Source organism: Girardinichthys multiradiatus, chromosome 20 (assembly GCF_021462225.1).
Source record: "Girardinichthys multiradiatus isolate DD_20200921_A chromosome 20, DD_fGirMul_XY1, whole genome shotgun sequence".
In the NCBI taxonomy this organism is placed as follows: Eukaryota; Metazoa; Chordata; class Actinopteri; order Cyprinodontiformes; family Goodeidae; genus Girardinichthys; species Girardinichthys multiradiatus.
The window spans coordinates 3,147,396-3,172,101 of record NC_061812.1 but is presented as its reverse complement, the minus strand read 5'-3'; the positions used below and the strand labels follow the sequence as shown (position 1 = coordinate 3,172,101).

The 24,706-nt window shown below is 42.7% G+C and overlaps 1 protein-coding gene across 3 annotated transcripts in view; it reads left to right on the top strand.

Moving 5' to 3' along the window:
- si:dkey-49n23.1 (semaphorin-3D) overlaps positions 1-24,706 on the top strand; it is a 99,058-nt gene that overhangs the window by 13,961 nt on the left and 60,391 nt on the right. Inside the window, exon 1 of one of the 3 annotated variants that reach the window (XM_047348550.1) lies at positions 21,800-22,205. The exons of the other annotated variants lie outside the window; for them this stretch is intronic. The gene's annotated coding sequence lies outside the window, so the exon portion shown is untranslated. Of the gene's footprint in view, positions 1-21,799; positions 22,206-24,706 lie in introns of those variants that run through there. 3 annotated transcript variants of the gene reach the window in all.

Sequence of the window (24,706 nt, the reverse complement as noted above, 5' to 3'; positions counted from 1 at the left end):
GAACTTGGTCCGAGTGAACTTGGTCTGACTGAACGCTGGTCTGACTGAATGCTGGTCCAAATGAACGTTGGTCGGAGTGCCGGTTGGTCCGAGTGAATGCTGGTCCAAATAAACGTTGGTCAGAGTGCAGGTTGGTCCGAGTGAATGCTGGTCCGAGTGAACGCTTGTCTGACTGAACGCTGGTCTGACTGAATGCTGGTCCAAATGAACGTTGGTCGGAGTGCAGGTTGGTCCGAGTGAATGCTGGTCCAAATAAACGTTGGTTGGAGTGCAGGTTGGTCCGAGTGAATGCTGGTCCAAATAAACGTTGGTCGGACTGCAGGTTGGTCCGAGTGAACTTGGTCTGATTGAATGCTGGTCCGAGTGAACGTTGATCCGAGTGAATGCTGGTCCAAATAAACGTTGGTCGGAGTGCAGGTTGGTCCGAGTGAACGTTGGTCCGAGTGAACTTGGTCCAAGTGAACTTGGTCTGACTGAATGCTTGTCCGAGTGAACGTTGGTCCGAGTGAATGCTGGTCCAAATGAACGATGGTCGGAGTGCAGGTTGGTCCAAGTGAATGCTGGTCCAAATGTTAGTCAGAGTGCAGGTTGGTCCGAGTGAACGCTGGTCTGAGTGAATGCTGGTCGAAATGAACATTGGTCCGAGTGAACTTGGTCCGAGTGAATTTAGTCTGACTGAACGCTGGTCTGACTGAACGCTGGTCCAAATGAACGTTGGTCGGAGTGCAGGTTGGTCCGAGTGAAGGCTGGTCCGAGTGAAGGCCGGTCCGAGTGAACGCTGGTCCGAGTGAACGCTGGTCCGAGTGAACGCTGGTTCGGGTGAACGCTGGTCCGAGTGAAGGCCGGTCCGAGTGAAGGCTGGTCCGAGTGAACGCGGTCTGACTGAATGCTGGTCCATCTGAATGCTGGTCCGAGTGAACATTGGTCCGAGTGAACGCAGGTCCGATTGAACGTTGTGACGCGATGAAAGTCAGAATGTTGTTGCAGGGAGCAGAAAGCCGAGCAGAGTCAGCATCAGAGGGAAAACCAGGAGGAAACATTTTATTTTTCTAACAAGTTTTGCTTCAGATCAAACGTAGATTACTGAGTGTTCTCACACAGTCTGAGTGACAGACACACGGAGCGGACTGGACCACCCAACCGGGCTTACATCAGTGTCTCAGCCTTAGAGGAGACAACAGCTGAGTGGTGATCCGTTCTTTCATCATCTGAGGAGGTGCTGCTTCGGGTCAAAGGTCAAGGTCTGCACAGGGTTAGCAGCCCCTGGGGTCTTTAGCACTGGAGGGGATTACCTCTGAAATGTAACTTTGTCCAGGAGAAATCACTTCTGTTAGAGGAGACATTAATGAGGAAAGATTCGCAGCCTCGTCTGAAACGAGATCAACATTAATGGGCAGGTTGGAGGAAAATACATCACATTCTTGTTTGGATGAAACCAAACGTTTTTCTGCTGAAAATGATGAGTTCAGGTTGACATAACAGCAACTAAAGTACCTCAGAGCCATTTTGGTTACACAGGGGTCACAGGGATAAGATGCATCCCTAGTGGTCAATAAATGGAAACAAAACAAACTTAAACACTTGCAATAAACCCAGAATGTATCCCTGTTAAATGTTTGCGCTGATATGCTGTTTTTGGTTTCCTCCAAGCATTATATTGTCCATTATGACCCAACATTTCTACTTTAGTCTCTTCTGTCCAGAGGACATTGTCCCAGAAGTCTTGTCCTTCATCCAGATGCAGATTTGCAACCTAAGTCCTGCTGCCATCTTGTTTTTAGAGAAAAGAGGGTTTCTCCTTCAACCCTTCCAAGCAGCCAAATTGGTTCAGTGTTTTATTGTCCTTTAAGTTTCAACCTTTAACCTGCTAACTGAGGCCTAAAGAGGCTGAGATGGAGCTCCTGGGTTTTTGGTAGTTTCTCTGAGCTTCACGCTCTGACCTTGGGCTGAATCTGCTGGGAAATCCACTCCTGGGAAGGTTGGCAGCTGTCTGAGATGTTTTCCTCTAGGGAATGTTCTCTCTGTACAATGATGGATTTCATGATTATAAAGACTGATTTGTTGGATCTGCTAGAAACCAGCAAACTATCAGTCATTGGCAGATACCTCAACTTCTATGTAGATTTATCAGTCATATTTCAACATGGTCAAGGCTGGACAGGAGTTTGTTGTGTTAAAGGTTCACTGTGAGGTCTCATCCCATCACAGCCACACCTGGAGATGTTTCCACAAAGTCCCAGAACATGTCTCAATACCAGGTGCAACATTTAAAGTTCAGAGCGACTAAGCTTTCTCTTCTGGCAGGTCTTAGACATCCTAATGACATACCTGAACACCTGAAGAGTGAGATAAGACAGGATGTTCTGCTAACAGTCCGACTTGAACGTCAATCATCACAATCAACTTATATATATATATATATATATACACACACATACTTGGCAGGTTGTAGCAGTCACATTGTGTTTATTTGTTCCAACAGATTAGCTGACTACCCTGACTTCGTTTCATTTGTACCGTGTCAGAGAGACTGCTGGGTTGGGTTAGGGTCGGTGCCATAAACCATCTTTCTTTGGACATTTACAATCTGTTGCTGCGGTTTTCCAGAACATTTCAGCCCGTTTAATAATTGATATGGGAATTCGGATTTTTTGCTGTTTCTTTCTCAGAAACTGCCTTTCTGTTACAGACCGATGGGTGAGCAGGATTTACATCTACTGTGGCCATGACAGACAGAGATTTGGATATTTTACATGGGTTCTTTTTACTGTCACTGGGTCTTTGTGTTGATCCAACTCTGCTCTCTTTAGCGCTGTGTGGATCCAGGGTCTGAGATGGAGACAAAAACAGCTGAAACCAGTTGAGTTCTGCTCAGTGACTGCGGCTGTGACTCCTGTTGCTCTGTTTCAGCAATGAGGAAGTGTATTTTTACTAGTTTTATTTCAGTTGTCTGGATTCCTGATCTCCATTCATCTTATTTTTATCTCCTTTATTTAGACTTCTACTGACCAGGCCAAGAACCAAAGCACACCCAAACATCTTCCCAGTGTCTGGTTGTGAGTCTGAATAAGTTGGCACACGAGCAGCATCCTGCCCATCAGCTCTTGTATCAGACTCTATTGTATCATTGTGTTTATCACCAAGCTAATTAATAACCTGCTTATCTGGACGGAGGCAACAATAATCTTTTTCTGTCCAGCGCTTCCTTCCTCTCTGCAACCATCTGAGCGGACCAGGGAGCTGGCGCCGAGTGGCGGCAACAGCAGGCCCAGCAGACCACCACACACACACACACACACAATGAGAACGCACCACATTAATGACAGACACTGTTAGCAGCTGTCAAAAAGCAAATTTATTGCCTTTCTGTCTAAACTGCGATTTGATTAAAGGCCAGAAATGCAATTTAATATATAAAGTAGTTGAATATGTATTAACAAATGTGATCATTTAAATAAATCTGGAAATGGATACATAAAATACATAAATATGGGGCGGCTGGGGCTCAGGGGTTAGGAGTTCGTTTTGTAATCGATGGGTTGCCGGTTCGAACCCCCGCTCTGTCCATCTCAGTCTTAGTGTCCTTGGGCAACACACTTCACCCTCCTTGCCTGCTGATGGTGGTCAGAGGGCCCAGTGGCGCTGATTGTATGGCAGTCTCACAGGTGTGGATGAAGGGGTGGATGAAGGGGTGGGTGAATGAGTGCTTTGGGGTCCCTGGGGACTTGATAAAGTGCTATACAAGTACAGGCTATTTACCATAAAAATAATTTATCTATAACTGTATAAATGTCATAATTTATGAATTAAATAATAAAATCTGAAAATCATGAATTGAAAATAAAATTTATTATATGTTTAAAAGCATACTTATTTCAGTATTTTAACTATTTAAATGTTCTGCGATTCAGCTCAGTTGAGTCAGTGGGCGGGACTAACACTGCAACTGACAAGGTGATTGGTCTACAGGTTAACCAATCTGATGTCAGGATTCTATTGCGAGCTACTAAGTTTAAATAACAGAAATTATAAAAATGATAACATGATTTTAACATAATAATTTAACTTTTAATTCATTTGATAAAAATATTATTACCACCTTTAAATTGTTACTGTTAGTTTTTTTGACTTAATATATTTATTACAGTTTTATTTAAACTCATTTATTTGAAAAATCATTTATCTGTTGTATTGTGGCACGTTTGGGCCTGAAACCATAATGGTGCATCGCAGAAACTGCTTCCATGTAAGGTTCTGTGGGAAATTAGGTGTGGAAATGACCTTTATCATCAGTCGGCTCTGCATGCCTGGTAACCTGACTAATATTCCAGAACGTTTTCCTGAATCAGAAAAAAAAAAAAACAGACACATAAAACCTTTTGAAAATGTGTTAATTTCACCCAAATCATGGGCATAGCTTATTCAGCACAACACCACACAATAACTTCATAGAATGGATTCAGTGGTTTTAAAAGCAGCGAAAACTCTAAAGGTAACGAAATCTGCTGTAAAAACTATTTGTTCCAATGTAAATACAGAGCGTGCTCAGAACCTGGACAGACTAAAATATCCCAGCAGATGCAGTTTGTGTTTCTAACAGAGGAGATCTGCAGAAGAAGAAGAGGAGGGAACTCAGCTGGCATGCAGTCACATAAACCAATGCTGCCATATATAGCACAAACACACACACACACTGATTGTTTCTGCACTCATCATACATCGCTGTCTGCTCCCTGCTGGGCTCCACTTTGTCTGCAGACGTATACAGACACAGAAATCCCAGCAAGGACGTGCCGTGGATGTAAACATCTGAACAGACAGACACACACCACGTTCATTGTTTCATTCACGTCCTCAGAGAGGTTTACATGAATCACTGTGGGACAATGTGGCTGACAGAATGGACTCTATTTTAATGCCGTTGTTTGTTCTAGTTGTTACTGTAGCTTTGTTCCTGTAGGTTTGTTTAATAGTTATGCTGTATGTGAGGTTTCTATAAACTTGCTATGAGTCTGCAATCATATGCATGAATGTACATGTGAGGAGGTTATCTATAGTAATTCTGTGCAACACATCTGAACCAGACCTCCTCTGTCCTGCAGCAGCTCTGAAACAGAACCTGGACAGAGCTCCGGACACTCCAGCTTCTTCTCAGCTCCCCTCACTATCCTGTGCAGGGCTCTCCTGGCTGCCATATAGCAGCTCGGATTCCACACTGACATTCAGAGCATCTATGCTACAATGCTAGTAGTGAGTGTGTTTGTTCAGGATTTCTCAGACAGTTCCATCTGGACCCAGCAATGTTCTTCATCCAGTTGATGTACTCATATCTTTTCAAACTTTATGCTGTTCACTTTTTCAGCTGCCCAGTTACTGATGGTGTGTGCTCAGGTCTTATGAAACCTATGATCATGTCCTTTTTTATGTCTACATTGGGGCCCATGTTGTTGTTTTATATATCAGCCCTCCTAGCTCTTTGACTTCCTCCCTGTACTTTGGTTTATCATCCCCAGCCATGTGGGATCATCTGAATGTTCAAGGATCAGATTTTCCTTTTGTATTTGTTCATAGTGTGAACCGCTGTGAACCGAGAACATAGCCTAGGGGGATCCCAGTGCTGAGCACGATGAAGTCGGAGAAGTTTTTTCCAATTTGGACTGACTCTCACTCAGGCAGAGAAGTGGTAGTATTCAGTCCAAGAAAGAAAGGTTTGTCCTCCACGTTTTGGAGAACGGTGCTGAGCTAAAATCAGTGTTCAGGATCCTGGCACAAGTGGATTTATGGTGCAGATGAGCACTTTGTGCAACATGTTGGAAAATACATCTCTGGCGTAGTTGGATCCTTGGTGTAGTTGGGGCAACTAGTACAGATTTAGTGACAGAAGGAGGCTGGTTCTACAAGCTGCTCACAACATTTCATTAAAAGGTGGGCCAGTGCGACAGGATGGTAATCATTCAGGCAGGTAACAACACATTTTCTTTCTTCTTATTTTCATTCCAAGCGGTCAGATTGGAAATATTTGAAAGTGGTCCTGGTCATTAGTCCACCAAACCTTCTGAAGGTCTAGATTTTTCTGTGGACTTTAGATGTTTTTCATTCAGTTTCTGTCAGGTACCGGACTTTCAGAGTTGTTGAATGTTTAAGCCATTTAACTCACTGAGGCTGAAAAAGCTGAAGGGATGATTGTTTTGTCGACACATAACAGACACATTTCCAGAGCTATTATCAGAATCAGAATCAGCTTCATTGCCAGGTTCGTACGTACAACAAACAAGGAATTTGACTCCGGTACACTTTGCTCTCTGGGTTTCTTTTTTTTTGTTTTGCGTTATAAGATATATTCTGCAAATATCTTTATGTCCTTAAATACATATATACAATATACACATATACAAGGTGGAATTGCGACTTCAGTATGCTGTTGTTTTATACTTTATTGAATGTTCAACAGAGAAACAGCCTGGGGGAAGAAACTGTCTCTGTGGCGGCTGGTTTTAGTGAACAGTGCTCTGTAGCGATGGCCTGAAGGTAAAGCTCTGAACAGTTTATGTGCAGGGTGTGTGGGGTCTGCAGAGATTTTAGCAGCTCTTTTCCTGACCCTTGACCTGTATAAGTCCTGGATGGAGGGAAGGTCAGCTCTGATTATTCTTTCTGCAGACCTGATGATTCGTTGTAGTCTGGATCTGTCCTGTTTTGTGGATGATCCAAACCACACTGAGATGGATGAAGACAGGACAGACTGAATGATGGCAGTGGAGAAGATGACCAGCAGCTCCTGTGGAAGGTTGAACTTCTTGAGTTGCCTCACGAAGTACAGTCTCTGCTGGGCCTTCTATCGAACAGTGTCTATGTGTGAAGACCATCTCAGGTCCTCAGAGATGGTGGTCCCTAAGAACCTGAAGTGGTCCACGGCTGCTACGGTGTTGTTGAGGATGGTGAGGGAGGTGTATGGGGGTGGTGTTCTCCGAAAGTCCACCACCATTTCCACAGTCTTGAGTGGGTTGAGTTCAAGGTAGTTCTGACCGCACCAGTGGACCAGCCGATCCACCTGCTGTCTGTATGCAGACTCATCACCGTCCTGGATCAGTCCAATGACAGTGGTGTCGTCTGCAAACTTAAGGAGTTTCACGGACGAGTCCATGAAATTTGGACAGTTTTACTGGTTTTTGATCAGTTTTAGCCCTGAAAAACATCTTAAAACTGGACCTCCCTCCTCCTAAATAACCCGATATAACCACATTTAGCCTAAACAATAACATTAAAGCCAGACTTTGTTCAGCCTGTTTTATTGTCACTAAAACAATACAAAGAAATATGGATGTCTTTAATCTTATTATGATAACACAAACAATGATTTTGCTGAGCTAGAAGCCACTTTTTCAGTTTAAAATATCCTCACATTAATTAAATTAATTAATTAATTAAATGTAGTTTTTTATTTTTTATCTTAAGTCATTTTTATTGATCATTTCCATACAGGAGGTTGCTTGATGGAAACTTTCACTTCATTTTGTATTTCATTCAACTTTGTGATCTGAATTATTGCTGTTTTCAGTTTTGCAAATTGTTTCCTTTATTCAAAATGGTCTAATGATTTTCTTACTATAAACCCACTTAATGAGGACAAAATATATCCTATGTACATTACCTTGTTAGGAGAAAGGAAATCTGAAAATCACGACTGTCCCAGCATCAGTCTTGATTAGATCTGTGAGATTTTGCAGGTTAAAATATCTTGGATTCCAGTTCTGCATGTTTCTGGGTTTGTGTGGTTTTTGCAGGGTTGTTTCTCTGTTTCTACATGTGTGAGCAGTTGGTTGCAGTCAGGAATGAGGCTGAGCTGAAGACATTAATCTTGTTCTCTACATCAGCATGACTCCAACAGGAAATCATGTGTTACAATGACCCATAAATACTGGCAGTGGATTACACTGTAATGCCCTTTAGTTTACTGTAATCGCTGCATCTGGGTCGCTCTTCCACACACAGCTCAGGGTGTAGCAGAAGGAGTTATCTGGAAATGCTTTAGTTGATGCTGGAGAGGAATTTCACAATGAAATCATCTCTGTTTCTCTGCTTTGAAAACAGGAAAAATAAAAACTTTTGAACCTAAATTACCGTTTTCAATCTGAAAGGTTCTACTTTTGCTTTGATCTTGGTCGAAAGCTGGAGGTGCTGATCCAGGAAATGAGGCGAAATCATCGCCTTGGGAAGTAAAAACCTGAGCAGCATCAACAACAACATCGATAGTACTGTTCCAATCAGCTGCTGCCTAAAAATAAAAGTGCAGGTTTAGTGATTCCTGCTGCAGACGTTGGTGAAAGTGGCTCCCTGAAGAATGGATCTTTAATCTTTATTTCATGTTTGAAGACGACCTTCAGTCCTAACCAGTTTGACATTTAAAACAAATCCAGCTTACATCTGATTGCCCTCCACACCCTCTCAGGTTTAGGTCCAGATGGAAAGGTCGGTACTGAACGTGGCAGCAGCGTCCTTCAGTCGGATCAGGGGATCGGTGCACAGAACAGGTCTACAGCCAGCTGTGGTCTGAATGTTTACATGAGAAGACCATTATGATGCTGCTCATGTTTTTGTCAATTATGTGAAGCATGAACCTTTGAATCAACCTTTCAATTCACAACTTTAATTTCAACTCTTTGCTCTCCTTCCCTCTTCAGCTGGCGGAGTTGATGTTTTACAGAAAACCAACTCTTAGTTTAGCAGCTTTTTAAAAATGAATATTTTCTGACCTTCCAAACTTTGCTGTATTGTTCTGTTCATTTACAAACATCTGTAGCTGTGTCAGGCTCTTATGCATGAGACATGAAGGTTAACCTTCCTTTTAGGATCAATACTGAATATTCATTCAATCAAAATGTCATTTTTTTTAAGGGTATTTTCATATTTTTAAGAATACCTCGAATTTGCAAAACAAAGCTCGGCAGTTTGTTTGAGTTTAAATGAAATATTAAATCTGACATCTGTGAAGCTCTTCAGCACCAAAGAGGAAAAACTGGCTTAGGCTTCGTTTCACTCATCAGCTGTAAAATATGAAACAAATCCACTTGTGATTCTTTGAACAGGTCTGGTTGACCTAGTCCGAGTGAAGGATCCAGGTCCAGTGGGAGATTGGTCTTCAGAACCAAACTCTCAGAGACCTTTGAGGCATAGTTTGGTTGGTTCTGTAACGTTCTGAGAGTTCTGAAGGAAATCCCACCATCATTAGTGGTTGTGGACCCAAATCTCTGGGAAAAGCAACCCAGTACTGAAACGGGATATGTACAACGGAACGGCTCGGATCAGCCTAGCAACTGTTCGTACCGAAAGAGATTTCATGGGTTTTTGTGAGTCCAGGGAAAACATTCGTGTGGATCTGGTCTCACTGTGACCATGATCCAGCTCTGGGTGAGAGAGACATCTGATTTGATTGAGCTCATTAGAACTGAGTTAGCTCCCCCACCAAACGCTCAGGGAAGCCTTCAGGACTGACACACATTGAGTAAGACATTAAGTACTCCCCCTCATTAGGAACCCTGGTGAGCGGTGAAAGGAGCGTCTATTCACTGGATCTGGTGGGAACACTGGGACCAGCCAAGTACAAAAACAACCCAGCAGCCGGGAGGCAGCCACACACAGGCAGACCCTGCAGACTTCTCCTGACACAGAAACAAAGGCGAGGCTGCATGTGAAGCCTAAACTTTGAGCTTTTCTCAGGTCTGCCTCCCTTCTTCATCTTCACCCCCTCCTCCTCCTCCTCGGCTCACTCTTTTCTGTGAAATGTTAAAGAAAAGCAGCTGACGGCTGTCACTCATGCCGTCGAGCAGCAGGGACCCCCATCAGCGAGCTAACAGCTAACGACATGCAGAGAAACAACAGCTTTAGCCAGCATACAAGAAAATCGAAGGGAAGCCGGAGCACTTCTGTTTCTAGTTAGAGGCCAAAAAAAGTCCTGCTTTATGTGGAAGACTGAACAGATCAAATTTAAACTGTTGGTGTTTAATGACAGACAACGTCTGCAGTTGTAGAAAATTATAAATGTTCCTTCTCATAACAACAGGCATGTTTCAATTTTGCAGTTTGCAAACATTTTTCCCCAAGAACTTTAATTTCCTGGAACATTCTGTCATCTCCTGACAGTTTCTTGTGTGCGTTCCCACTGTGGCATCCAGAACTGGGCCATGCATGTAAGTTACATATACTGATGCTGAGTGGGTCACTCCTGCAGCAGGAGCACTAACTGATGTTTTGTTGAGCTGCTGAGTGTGTAGCAGAAAATAAAAGTCAAGGTTTTCAGCAATAAAACCAGAACCGATGTTCTGTCACAACAATTACGTGTTTTAACTAATGCAGAGTCACTGCAGCCCTCATGTACAGGTTTATGTGTGAAACTAAACTCACTGATGCAGACTGCTGGGGTCTTTAAAGGAGCAAAGGAAAGGAGACATTGATCAGGGCTCGTATTCACAAAGAATCCTACAACTAAAAGTAGCTCCTAGTGACGTCATTCTCAGAAAAATCTTTGAATTTCTCCAGTTCTAAGATTTTTTATCTCTCGGAAAGATAAAAGTTATTCACAAAGCATCTGAGTCCTTCAGAGAGCTCCTAACGTGAGGAGATGTTGAGAGCAGTGAGGAAGACTCTTAGTGAGCCTAAGAGTGTCTGAATCAGAGAAGATGGAGGAAAGACAGAGAGAAAGGAGAGATATTCTCCTCCAATGAACAACAGTGAATGAATAAAACCGGCTCCATGGTGCAGAGATCCACCCCATAAACAGCTGAGTAAATGAGCTCATAAACTTCTAGAACAATCATACAATTATTAAACTAGAGATAAGATTAACTTTATCATCCCCCTAGGGGGAAATTAAATAGTCTAGTATGGTAATATTAGGAAGGATCAATAAATAATAATAGAAACAATAATAAATAAGTACGACAAAAAAAAAAAAAACAACAATATACAGGGGTTGGACAATGAAACTGAAACACCTGATTTTAGACCACAATAATTTATTAGTATGGTGTAGGGCCTCCTTTTGCGGCCAACACAGCATCAATTCATCTTGGGAATGACATATACAAGTCCTGCACAGTGGTCAGAGGGATTTTAAGCCATTCTTCTTGCAGGATAGTGGCCAGGTCACTACGTGATACTGGTGGAGGAAAACGTTTCCTGACTCGCTCCTCCAAAACACCCCAAAGTGGCTCAATAATATTTAGATCTGGTGACTGTGCAGGCCATGGGAGATGTTCAACTTCACTTTCATGTTCATTAAACCAATCTTTCACCAGTCTTGCTGTGTGTATTGGTGCATTGTCATCCTGATACACGGCACCGCCTTCAGGATACAATGTTTGAACCATTGGATGCACATGGTCCTCAAGAATGGTTCGGTAGTCCTTGGCAGTGACGCGCCCATCTAGCACAAGTATTGGGCCAAGGGAATGCCATGATATGGCAGCCCAAACCATCACTGATCCACCCCCATGCTTCACTCTGGGCATGCAACCGTCTGGGTGGTACGCTTCTTTGGGGCTTCTCCACACCGTAACTCTCCAGGATGTGGGGAAAACAGTAAAGGTGGACTCATCAGAGATCAATACATGTTTCACATTGTCCACAGCCCAAGATTTGCGCTCCTTGCACCATTGAAACCAACGTTTGGCATTGGCATGAGTGACCAAAGGTTTGGCTATAGCAGCCCGGCCGTGTATATTGACCCTGTGGAGCTCCCGACGGACAGTTCTGGTGGAAACAGGAGAGTTGAGGTGCACATTTAATTCTGACATGATTTGGGTTTTATGTTTTTTGGATACAATCCGGGTCGGCACCCGAACATCCCTTTCAGACAGCTTCTTCTTGCGTCCACAGTTAATCCTGTTGGATGTGGTTCGTCCTTCTTGGTGGTATGCTGACATTACCCTGGATACCGTGGCTCTTGATACATCACAAAGACTTGCTGTCTTGGTCACAGATGCGCCAGCAAGACGTGCACCAACAATTTGTCCTCTTTTGAACTCTGGTATGTCACCCATAATGTTGTGTTCCTTTCAATATTTTGAGCAAAACTGTGCTCTTACCCTGCTAATTGAACCTTCACACTCTGCTCTTACTGGTGCAGTGTGCAATCAATGAAGACTGGCTACCAGGCTGGTCCAGTTTAGCCATGAAACCTCCCACACTAAAATGACAGGTGTTTCAGTTTCATTGTCCAATCCCTGTATATATATATAGATATAGCAACGTTCAAACATGTTGATGCCGTGTGACATTTAATTTAATTTTGATCATCATGATTTAAACATTTCTAAATCCAGGGGTCAACCACACCTAGCAACGGGGTCAAACAGGGTCAACCACACCTCCTCGTTAAGAGGAATCTCTGTCACTTCCACATTCTCCGTGACTACTCCGAACGTCACCGTCGACGGACCGGCTCTCCGATGTTCTCCGTAAAATTACATAACAATTCAAATTTTTTGGTCCGCTCCGGTCCGTCTGGCTCTGGCTGTGACAACCAATGTATCTCTCGCGCATGCTCTCTTCGGGGCTCCATGGAACTTGCAGCGGAGTGGTAGGCGTTGGTTTTCACGGACTGACGGAGGCGGTCTGGAACGGAACGGACACGTGCTGGAGCAGAAGATGTGAAATCTAGGGGTAAATTAGGAGCTCTCTGAGAGACTCTGAGGATCTTTGTGAATATGAGCCCTGGTCCTGATTACAATCTGGTGTATTGCAGCTGTAACTTGTTTATTTCACAGCATTCACAAAACTTGGGGTGTTTATTATTTATAATGCCGGGAATATTAAACCAGTAAAAAATATTTTTGAGCTCCAGTGTGAATCCAGTGTTGTAGAGCAGTTGGGTGTGAAAGTTAAAGTGACCAGAAGAAACCTTCAGAGACTAGGAATAAATTAGGCAGTGGAAGTATTAAATACACACAGACACAACAGAAGAATGCTTCTTCTCTTCACTTAAAATCAGAAAGGCTTTAGTTGTTTTTATTTGTTCTTTGGAACATAAATTATTTTAAACCATGAAATATTATTTTGAGTGAAGGAAACGGATGGCACAGTTTTAAACAGAAAGTATGAGCTGCAGGACATATAGAAGATGAGAAACGAGATACAGATTAAGACCTAAAGAACGAGGTCCTGAATACAAGCAACTGAAATGAGCTTCGTCTGGAGATATAGTCAGGAGCTCTGTCATCCTGAGGGAGCTCAGAGTAGACCTGCTGGTCCTCCAAAGGAATCAGCTGAGGTGGTTCTGACCAGAACAATATATGTACTGTGATCTGGGATCTTCCCGGAGGAGCTGGAGAGTGTCCCTGTAGGATGTCAGGGTTTCTCTTCTGGACCTGCCTCTGGTTATGAAACGAGGTGAAGAATCTGAAAACATTATTTTGTTTGTAACTCTGTCTTATCTAACAAGGACTCAAAAAGCTTAAAAATCACAGTCCTGTTACAGTTTGGAAACTTCCTACCTGGACTCTGTGTGAAATATTATGTTGCTGCTGAACTGAACTTCAGTACTGAACATTAAAGCAGCTCCTAAAGAAAGTGGACCCTCTAAGATCCTTACTTGCATATTACTCTTTAAGTGTTCACAGAAAAATGTAAAAGAAAACACATTTTCCAATTTATTATGGTCAGAAAATACCCCAATCTGTGCTACTGGTGGGTGATTCTGTGTGATGGGCCAACAGGTCAAAGCCCAGCCTGTAAATCAGCCTCGGCTCAGTTCACAAAGCCAAATAAAACCTTCATTTGAAATGAAATGCTGCAGAAACAGAGCAGAGAGTTTCCCAGCGGGGCTCCAGAGCCCAGCGAGTGATCTGTGTGCTTCCATGAGGTGGATCGGTACTCTGAATCTGCTGGGATGATAAGGAATCAGAGGAGTGGAGAGACCCTTCTCCCACTGCTTCCATAACTCCCAGTGCTCTGACACGTATCCCGGCCATTACCATCCACGCCCTGAACTCCTACATACAGCCGGATGGATCCTAACTCATAAAAAAAGGTTTAAAGTAAGAGATGATAAAAAACCAATCCCTCCTATTAATCCTCATTATTATTAAACCAAAGTCTGATCAACATACAGAAGCAGTATTTGCAAAGCAAAGTGGACCATGTGACCCAGCAGCCTGTAGAACCTCTTTCAGCAGCAGCAGGTTGTGGAGGAACTTTTCCTTCCTGCTGTGCTTCAGATCATTGAGTCCTAACCTGGATCTCAGAAATGACAGGCGTGGTCCCTACTGGGACATCTGCTCCTGAGAAGCTCTGCAACCAGAAAATGTTTCAATGTGGCAACAACAGGAACCCAGCCACTCACAGGTGTGTTGCAGGTGTGGTTGATGAGGGGGTGTCAGAACCGGCCAGATCCAAAACCAGAGAAATATCCGTTCTTCTGTACAGGAGTGCAGTGAACTGTAGTCCTGTCTCCCTCTTAGAAGCTCAGACACGTAAACTGAGGCGAAACATGGAGGTTGTGTGTAAATGATGATAAAAGATGCTGCTGCATTACAATAATTTTGGATTACCTCTGACCTCTATCTTGAACACCTTAAAGGTCCAGTTTATCACATTTATTAGACAACGTATCACACCACTCTTTAAATCACTTGACACGCCCTTATTTATCTGTGTTGATGTTGGAGCAGCGGGTAAAGTGTGTCTTTGCTCACTTTCACCTTCGGGTGTCTGCTGGCTGTTAAAGGTCCCTTCAGACTGACTGGAATTTCAAGCTGTTATGAACCTGCAGTGAAGACTTATTGACTCCTCAGACCAACATGTGGACCCCAGTGTTGTTGCAGTATGTCAGGAGTGACGCGGTCAGGTTATGGGTGCAGAACACAGGGTTCAGTCCTGGTGTGATCTCCATGACCTACACCACCTGGATCATCATGCTGGTACGTGTCTTCTCCACATCCATGAGATGCTCTCCTGTGCCCCCATCCACCGGACATTTCCACAGTGATCCCATCACGTATGCAAATGATCACACAACACTATGGGGTGTTATGATATGATGGTGTTGGACTGTGTCATGGCCCCCATCAGTCTGGTACCATGCCACAGGTATCATGTCTGCACTTGGTGGTTTCTTTGACCTTCTCCCAATCTGCAGAATTAGATTCATCAGTTTTGTGGGCCTCTGCTGCCAGTGACAGCACTGCTGTAGAGGCCCAGCCTTGCCTTGTTTCCTGTAATCTTTGAAAGTGCTCCTCATCAGCATTTGAGCAGACTCCCTGAAGGTCTGTTTCAGTTGTTTGGCTGCTTTTTCCCTCAGTTTTAGTTCAGTCTTTAGATCTGGAGATGATACCAGCCTATAGAGGCAGACTCACAGCAGCTGAAGAGTTTTACGCTCACATTTTGAACTCTCTGCGGTCCAGGAGGGGAAAGGTGGAGTTAGAGAAACTGTAGTACAAGCAGTAATTCAAGGTTTATTCCAAAGTGATTATAGAAGAAAAGGAAGCATCAGAAGAGGAAGGAAAAAGTTAGAACAGATCAGCGTTACCCGACTCTTCAAAGAGTAACCAGGATGTAACAAACACGGCCTAAAAGACGTCTGAAAGACCAAGAAACAAAAGTCATAGGCAGCTGGTCACAAGCAGCTTGAAGATCCAAATTTAAACCAGTTCTTTGTAAACTTCTCCATTATCTGGAACCCTGAAGTCCTTGAGGAGCTAAGTCTGGAGAACCACTGATTAAGATCATATTAAAGGATTACAGGAAAGTCAGACTCAATCTGACTTATGAAGAAAATGGATTGAATTAGTTTAAATGTAAAGTTTCAGTTCTTGTTAAGTCACAGCAGCAGGAGATCCGACGGATGCCTCTATAAGTAAGCCGAGGTCTTTAAATGTTGGAGATCTTGGGAAGTGTTCTGCAGGACCAGCGCCTCTCGTCAGACTCTGGTTCAGATGTGACAGATGTTTAGTTTTGTAAATGTGCAGCAGCAGGTTGTCTGGAGGTTTTTTAACACAGAGAAAGAGAATAAAACCTCCCAGACTGAAGTTTGCTCGGCTCCTTATGCTCCACCCTTCCCTGGAGCCCACAGGCAGACCCCGACACAAAAAAGCAGCCATCCATCTAACCGGACATCGGTAATACATCAGTCACACAACACATGACTGATTATACACACACAAAGGCAGAAAAAGAGCTTTCATTCAGGGATCTGCCCACACACCTTCTTTTTCAGAAATGTTGGAAAAATGTGAAATGCACCCAGCGGTGCCTCTCTCTCTCCCCGAGCAGCAGCCTAATTAACTTGTTCTCTCAGTTTAACACTCAGCACCCGCCTCCTTCAGGGCGTCTTCCAGGAACAGACTCCTTCTCCAGCAGGAAAGAAAAGATGGGAGGAAGCGTTGAAGTTGAACCTGGTTCATGGACTCTTCAGGCCCAGGTGTGAGAGGGTTGTTTTGGACAGGAGACACCAGACTCAGGCAGAAACAGAGCAGAGCTTCAGAAACAACCTAATAGATGACTGGAGCTCCTAAAAGCTCCACTGGTTCGTCCCCAGCTGTCAGCGGGAGGTTTTTCCCGTTTGGAAACATCTCTGTGAGGGTGAGGAGAGCGAATCAGAGACGTTACGGTTTGAAAAACTCAGACAATGAGGTTCAAGCAACCTAGAAATAAGGAACTGGAGTCTTTTAGTGATTTAATCCTTCAAAGCCAAACTCTGTTTTCCATGAACCAACTGGGACTTCACTGATGCGCTTCTCTTCACTAAAACTTATTCAGCTGTGGTGAAGCTTTCCAGACGTGCACATTTCATCATTCCACAGCCCTATCCTCTTTCAGCAAGGAGTTGTGGGTCAGGATTGACTGGATGCTGCAGGATCTCCTGCAGAGTTTCTCATCCGCTTTGTTCTTTGTTTTATGCAACATCTCTGCTCTCCTGTATTCTATCAATTAAACAGGCATCCATGGGGAAAATAAAGTACACCCTCTTTCAGTTCTAGGGGTGTTTTTGGACATAATGAACCTGGTCTGGTCTTACCAGTATAGCCACACTTCATGAGCATAGAAACACCTTCAGCAACATTCACTCTCAGCAGTGGTTTTCTGTCTGACTCTCATATGTTCTGGAGGAGTTTTGTCCCATTCTTTCTTCCCAGTGTTTGTTCGTTTTGTTTCTTGACCCATTTTAAGCCAAGCCTCAGCTGTCTGGACCAATGCAGCACCATTATCATTTTATTTTTCAGTCATTCTGTTGTAGGTTTGCAATGAATTAATTCAAGTTGCCCAGATTTAAAACGTGCCCAAACCATTACCATACCACCACCATGCTTGACAGCTGGTATGCTGTGTTAATTGTTTTCCAAACATGATCCCGTACATTATAACCAAACATCTCTACTTTGGTCTCATCTGTCCAGAAGACATCGTTCCTGAAGTCTTGTCCTTCATCTAGATGCAGCTTTATAACCTAAGTCATTCTGCCATCTGTGTCGGGGTGGGGTTTTGGATCTTAGTAATGTTTTAGTTTATTCTCAAAGATCACAAACTTACAAAACACTGCAGGTACTCATGGCAAACGTAGCATCGGTTTCCAAGCGAAGCATAAACAAAGCATAGTCATGGTAGGGAACAGGGTTGTGACGAAGAGGAACCAGCAACAAACAATGACACAAAACCAACTTATATACTGAGAGATAACAAAGGGCAGGAAATCAGAGAAAACAGGGAACAGGTGTGACAAGGAGGCAGGGAGGCAGAAGGAACAGGTGAAACAAATACAAAGACTGAGGATGGGCAAAGTAACTAATAAACAATAAACAGAAACACAAACCAAGCAAATCTATAGACAAAGATAAATAATCAAATGGGGAATAAGAAAACTAGAATAATCATGACTAAAGTAAACAGAGAAACTAGAGGAAACATAGGAACAACAATAATAACCTGAGAACAAACTAAGAACCTATAAAAAAACCTGAATACAAAAGTAGACAAACCTAAAACCACACTGACTGGATTAACTGGAAAGGAAACAGAAAATAAACTAGTAAACAAGAAGAGTGCAAAGGAACAATTTACCAAAACATAATAAAACACACAGATACTAAAAGAGAAATAAAACTAGAGAATCCAAGGAAGACAAAGAACTATAATAATTACAATAATAATATTAATAATGATGATGATAATAATAAATAATAATAATAATAAACCATACAAAGTAAGAAAACAACCATAAAGGAACTTAAGAAGGAAAACACTAGGAGGCGGTAGAGGGAGAAAAAGAACTAATAAACATGATACAAAATCCAAAATAAAAACGTCTAAGCAAAAGGTAAACAAACACAAAGCCACAAACAAAGTCCAAAAATGTCACAACCTGACAATCTGTCATGACCTTTAACCTTTAACCTGCTAACTGAGGCCTGTAGAGTCAGAGATGGAGCTCTCGGGTTTTTTGTTATTTCTCTGAGCTTCACGCTCTGACCTTGGGCTGAATCTGCGGGGACGTCCACTCCTGGGAAAATTGGAAGCTGTCTGAGATGTTTTCCTCTTGGGAACCACATTTCTCTCTCTAGGATGATGGACTTCAGATAGTTTGGAGATGACCTTATATCCCTACCAACTGTTGCTTCTCTGAGGTCATTGCTGATGTCTTTCCACCTTGGCGATACACACCTGTATGATCCAATGCAGCAAACTGCTAAATCTCCTGCTGTTATAGAGAAACTACTACTGATGATCATCATTAGTAGGATCATCAAGTGCTTTACCTGGCAACTGTGACTGTTACATACTCACCTTTAGCATCACTTAATGCTTTTTAATTTTGGTTCCTCTGAACAAGGATCTGTTGTGTTTTTGTTTGCTGGAGGTCAGATTGTAATAATCTTAGAAGCTGCGAACAGTCAGATTACGTTTATCATGTTTTGTTGCGTAAAGCTAAAAGCTGACAATGAAGCAACCTTACCTTTTTATAACAGTAATATCTTGATCAATACTTAATTATTTCTAATGTACTCTGCTGACGAGGTTGAGGAAGGAGTCAGAGTATCTGACTCAGAGACTACCGGATCTGTCTAAGAGCCATGAGGTCCATTTCTTATTGGTCTCTGTCTGCGTGCTGCGCTCTGGAAGTGCATGACATCAGCTCATTTCCTCTTCCCAGAAACCTCCAGGGACATGGGGACAACATTTCCTCGAGCTCCTGAACTGAACAAGGAAACAACTGGAGGGGGAGTCAAAGAGATTGTTTCCTCTTCCCAGAACATCTAAATCCATGAATCTGAGTTCCCACAAAGCTGTTGTTTCTTCAGACCCAGTTCAGGAAAAACACAACACGCAGTTGACTGGATGTAATGTCCTTCTGACTAATAATTATTTTACTAAAGAAAAAGACCTGTTTGTGTGTGTTGGTATCTAACTGGAGTAAAAAGGTTTTCTCAGGCAGGATTTAAATATAACGCTCCTCTATCTTGGTTGTTTAGGGTTTTAAACCAGTTCTGTTTCTGTATCAAGCTTCTGAGCTTCATGCTGATCTAAAGCTTCATACTGCAGGAACTATTGAAAGATGTTTTAAATTAAAACTCAGTGCAGACAGAATCACTCCTCACAATACAACCAACAAGCAGGAACAGCATGACTTGGGCAGAAAGAGGAATGTGGGACTGCTGAGCTGTATGTCCATGTACCGAGTATCTTTACTTTAGCATTATTTACTGCATCAATGCAGCATGGCATGGAGGAGATCAACCTGTGGTTCTGCTGAGGTGTTATTGTGTCTCTGATCTTCCTCTTGACAATACCTCATGGATTCTCTGTGGGGGTGTGGGGTAGGCTAAATCTTTTTCTTCCACTCAACTTTCCATCAATATGCTTAGATGTAGCACTCTGTAAACAGCCTTCTTATTTAGCAATGACCTTTTTTGGCTCAACATTTATAATGTAAAAGTCCTCCTCACACTGGAGGTTTCTCTGTGTATTTGTGAGGCAGAATAAGTGGAAGTAATTGAGCATTTGTTTTTATTTCTTGTACCAGACACATGAGCATATGTGTTCTGTTGCTGCCCCAGAATTCAGGTTGTTGGTTTTGAATTATGCCAGGAAGTGGGTCAAATTAAGTGAATAATGGTGCTTTTTACACGAAAATGCAAAGTTTTAGGAAATAAATAAGTAAGGTAAAAACCACATTTGTTGTTATCAGGTGTTGGTCTTGTTGAGCAGCTTAGTAAGAAATCCTTGTACAGCTTGTTCTGGTCCCAGATAAACGGGTCTGAGGGAACCGTTTAACCAGTTTCTCTGTGAATCAGTTCTGCTTCTTCCAGTTACAGAAACAAAGCAGACAGAGTCTCCACGGAGCCATTAATGATAACATGGAAACATGCCTGGACTCACTGTTATAATTCAACATTTTCTTTATTTACTTAAATAAACATCTGGTTTCTGTCCTCGGCTTCCGTTCTAATCATCACGTCTCAGACCTGAACGTAAGTCTTTAATCTCCTGCTCTGCTGAGTCCTGGTTACAAACTGAAGGCCCGGTTTCGGTCCAAATGATTAGAGAACGTCTCTCTTACCTGTGCTGCTCAAAGCCGTTGGTCATGATTCACAGATGGTTTAACAGAGAATTAAAGTGAGAATCAACAGACAACTGAAACCCGATCAGACAGGCTGAAGCCTCATAAAATACGCTGTAAACAGCAACAGGATCTCAGGTCAGATCCTGGAGACAGAGATGATTAAATTCAAACACTGAACTCATTCTCCTGGATGCTGAGTAACTTCCAGGTGGAGCCCAACAAGTAGGAGCCAGTTGCTGAAATCCGTCCAGCACAGAACCTTGGAAAAGCGTCTCCATCGCTCACACTTTTTGTCCAGGATTCAGGAATTTTGTTTTGCTTTCCTGTGGACAGTCTGACGTCTTCCAGTTTGCCTCAAAGCCCACATATTTGCTCCTTTAACTGGAACGCATGACCGACTTCTGAAGCCGCAAAGAGCTTTGGGAATCCCAGTGGGTCTTTTCCAGTGGGTTTGGAGAGCAGATAAATCAGAACAACAGAAGATTGAGAAATAATTTCATCTAGCTTTAAAGGCTCTCCAACTGTGGCTTTAAAATAAAACCGAATCCAACAACACTAAACTGGGTGTTTTTGGACTGTCCCAGAACAGAACCAGGCGGTGATCTACTTCTGTCAGCCAGTGGTTTAGAGCCAGTCTGTCAGAGATGCTCTACTCTGCTTTATGGAAATGATCTTCTCATGGCTTTGACTCAAGGATCCGGAAAGATTTGGTTATTTATGGTTAAACAGCCCAAACCGCAGTGGTTCATATTTATCATGACTGTGTGACCCGATGAAGTTGGTACCTGAGGGTTTGTCCTCCAACGGCTGAAGCTATGCACATTTATCAGCACACACATCCAAAAACCCAGAGGGATTACTGGACCCAGACATTACATCACTTCCTGCTGAAGGTACGCTTTGATAGAAATTCATTCCTTCATCCCTCAGAAATTTACAGCCGTTTAAAAAGAGGGAATGCGAGCGAAGCTGTGTAATTCCAACTTCAGATATCCCCTTTGTGTTCGGAAACATCCTGATTTATGGGAATATTCTCTTCAGCAGTTGCTCAGTCAGCCTATTATGTGGCAGGAGTGAAGTGTGAAATCACGCAGAGCTTCAGGTAGTGTTCATGTGAACCTCTGGAGCAGAGGAAGATCTCTGACTGTGACTGATCGCTGGTGGGAGATGAACTGAGGGATGGTCACGGCATTCCCTGGAGTTAGGTCAGATTGGATGGGGCGGAAGGAAGGAACAACAGGCCTGTCTTTAGAGAAAAGTTTGGAAAAGAGAAGAGAGTTTGGTAAAAGACATTAACATTTCTTGACTCTGGCTTGAGGACCAGTGGATTTTGTCTCCTTTTTGCAGAACGTGGTCCTGCTGGCTCCTTCTAGCCCAGAAATACAGCATGCACTGGGGCGGTTTGCAGCCGAGTGCGAAGCAGTAAGCATCAGGTCCTCCAAGTCCGAGGCGGTGAATCGAGGTGAAGCTCTGGAACACGTCCACTGTGAGTAGGCCCAGGGGTCGGCTCAGGACCCGCAGGAGGCGACTTTGTCTCTCGCCTGGCCTGGAAAAACCTTTGGGTTTCCCCAGAGGAGCTGGAGGAGGTGCCTGGGGAGAGGGAATTCTGGACTATTCTGCTTAGATTGCTGAACCCTCGACCTGCGGAAGACTACAAGTATGTGTACGATCTGCAGTAAACAACAGTTAATATTAGATTTTCTGAAACTAGATCCTTCTGGTGTTTTTTTTCCTTAAACAGGCAAAGTTTGTTCTGATTTATTGTCAGCCTGTGAGGAAAAACAGGTTTTATCTATAAATATGTCGTTTGTTTGATATGAGATGGATTAGATTAATAGGATTACATTTTACTACGCTTTGTTCCTCGTAGCAAAGGTAGATAGGGTTGAAGATGCAGTGGTGTTAAATGGTCCAGGTTGATTTCTTTCTCTGAAATCATTTTTTCATTGTTTGGTGTCTGGGTTTTGCGGCTGTTGTAGGAGCTGCACAGTTCTTACGTTTGGAGCATCTGTGTCTGTGGGACCTTGAACTCGTGAGCAGTAAAACAAGAGTCGGAGATGAGTTCAGGCCTTACAGGCTGCAGGTCACCGCCTGGATCTGGAGCGGCTCCTGAAGCTCTGCATCTTTACTCAGAGCACGACCTGAACCCCCAATAATTATAAAAGTCACATAAAGTGCACCAGTGGAGTGTTAACAGCAGGGTAGGACAGAGATAAACTGCAGTGGTTCAACGTCAGATAGTCTATTATTGTTTTTACAAAATTTATGAATATTTTTCTTTATATTATATTTGTCTCCAGAGGTGGATGGGAGCAAGAGACAGAAATGTCTTTTTTGATTAACCTCAACATTTTTAGCATTTCTGAAAGTAAAACACTATTTATTATCTATAAGACCATGTATGTAGGCTGTTAATCACAGGTTTTTCAGCTTTCTACCAGTTTTTTTGTATTGAAACATAATGAAATGAGCTGGTTCTGACCTCCTGACCTCAGATGAATATCATATAACTCCATACCACCGTGCCGTGTCAGTGTCTCACCACATTGTGGAGGAATTATGTCCCACTCTTCTTTCCAACGTTGCTTCAGTTCACTGAGGTTCCTGCAGAGATCCCTGAAGGTCTCACCACAGCTTTTCATTAACGTTAAGGTCTGGACTTTGACTGGACCATTGCAACACCTCTGTTCTTTCCTTTTCAGCCATCCTGATGTAGATCTGCTGCTGTGTTTGGGATCTTTGTTCTTTCATGATCCCGTTTGGATCAAACTTCAGCCCTTTAACTTTAGAGTACTTTGTTATACAGATGATTTTATGGTCCAGTTCAAGATGCAAGGTGCCCAGGTCCTGACTCTCCAAACAGAGAGCAGAGTCCAAACTAACATGAAGGTTTCTAAGGCTGAACAGCTGAGCTGATGTTGATAGATTATATATCGTCAACATCCAGGAGTAAAACTAAGTATTTCAGTCTGAATTCAAATGTAGGTAGTATTTATATAACCACTGAGATGTTTTCCTCCAAACATGAAGCTGTGGATTATGGTCAAACATCTCTACTTATTCCAGAAGTCGTCTGCTTCATTCAGCTGCGGTTTTCCTTTAACATCTACTGGGACACCCACTCCTGGGATGATTTGCAGCTTTCTGAAATATGAATCAACAATTTGGAAAGAAAAATGGACAACAGATAGTTTGTAAATTACCTTATTAACCCTTCTGAGATTGATGGGTGGTAACAGCTGCTTCTTTAAGGTTATTGCTGTTGTCTTTTCAGCTTGGCATTGTGGTCCCACACACACGTGTGCTCCAGAGCTGTTGTTTCCCTCTCATAAAGCTTTATTTTTTTATTACAACCAAATATTTATAAGCAGGACTTAATGTTCAATTCCATCAATAAAAATGCAATCAGTCTTTTGCATTTACGTTTGCATTAAACGCTGGTTTAGTTTAATGTCTTCAGAAACTGCTAGTAGGATTTTATGAATAATCCAAATAGCTTCCTCTTCCTCGTCCTGCAGGAAAGCTAAATATTAAGAATCGGAAGAGAGCAGATAAAAGATATTTGTGGTGATTAGATTTGTGATTTGTAGCAAGTAAAATCAGCCCTACATGAAAGAACGAGAGATATAGTGGATTAAGATGTAAGAAACTTGAGATAAGAGAGTTATTTATTGCCCGAGTTACAGGATGAGTTGGAGAGATGGTGACAGGGAGGTTATTAAATCTTGGTGAGGATTAAAGGGGTTGGCAGGAAAACGGCATGTGGTGGAAGGACTACGATAAAACATTTTAGAGCAGGAAGTGGCAGATAGTTCAGATTTTAACTGAGATAAACGGATCAAGCCAGCAGGATTTAGAGGGAGAAATAAGGAGGTTGGGATGGACAAATGCGATAAATAATAAAGGCTAAATTAGAAATAACAGCTAGGATTAACAGTGTCAGATCCTGGGGTCCTTCACTCTCTGACAATTAATCAATCAAGGAGTTAAAATAAGGTTTACAAAGTAAGAAGGCCACTTTTTCACCTCATCCTTCTGTAACTATAATAAAACTCCTAAATCCCTGGACCAGGAGCAGGATGTTGTTTGTTTTCTGGAAGGTTGGTTCCAGGTTTACAGGCGACGTCAGCCGTGTTTACTGTCATACTTTACCAGGAG